Consider the following 1,070-nt stretch of genomic DNA (forward strand, 5'->3'; position numbering starts at 1 on the left):
CACAATCCCCTGGGGATAAGGGAAGGGGAGGAGTAAGTCAGAGTGACTTCTACCCCCCATCCCCTTCTCCTGCTCTAGCCTTCCAACCTAAGGAAGGCAAAAACAGCCTCGGGTAATTTTCATGAATCATTATTATTACTGCTAAGTTATATTTACAAGCCACTTTATGCTTGCAAAGCTATTTGCATGGATTCTCACTTGCTCTTCACAGAAACCTTGTTGGTCAATCAGTATATGTATTATACACATTTTGCAGAGGAGGAGTGAGACTCGGGAAAGTTAAATGTCTTGCTCAAAAGGTCATACAGCCTGCAGAGAAAGACACTCTGCCTTGGCATTCTTTATGATCTTGATGCCCAAAGCTGTAGTCCTGTTACCAGTATAATAGACCCACCGATCAATGGGGCTGGAGCACTCTTCCATTAAAGGAACCTTTAATGAACCTGCTCTGGGTTCAAGCAAACTGGGGCAAACTATAATCACTTACATATTAAATATGGCTCAAGTCTAGGTTCTCCTCTAGAAGGTTAACAATGTATAGGACAATTATTTATTTCCTCTACCACAAAAGAAAAAGTCTCATAAACATATGTTGACAAATACGAAGAAAGGTGGTACAAAATAGCCTATGACTCCTATTATACTCTGCACATGCTCAGAAGACCGAAGGAAAGTGTCAGGGAACTGTTTCGCATTTGACTCTGTTGAGCAGATAGCTCATGTTGTTCAATGGCTCTTTGACATAGCCTCCCGTCACTGTGAGAAAGGTGGCAGCACAAGGGCACCAACCAGAAGCCTCTGTTTGGCTATATGTACCCTTCATCAAGAGTTCAAAGCACTCCATGGGAAGTACCCCAGACAGAACTAATGAGTCACTGAAAATGGACAAGGGACAAGTTTATATATCCTCATATGCTCCATGGAATAGGCATTGATTGATTCTGTCTTGTGTGTATGTGTGTATGTGGGTGGGTGTGGGTGTGTGTAGGTGTGGGTGAGAGAGACAGAGAAAGAAAGAGAGAGAGAATGAGAGAGAGAGACAGAGAGAGACAGGGAGAGAGAGAGAGAGA

Source organism: Petaurus breviceps, unplaced genomic scaffold, assembly GCF_028583685.1.
Source record: "Petaurus breviceps papuanus isolate PSGF00001 unplaced genomic scaffold, PetGlider_PUasm1.0 216, whole genome shotgun sequence".
Lineage (NCBI taxonomy): Eukaryota > Metazoa > Chordata > Mammalia > Diprotodontia > Petauridae > Petaurus > Petaurus breviceps.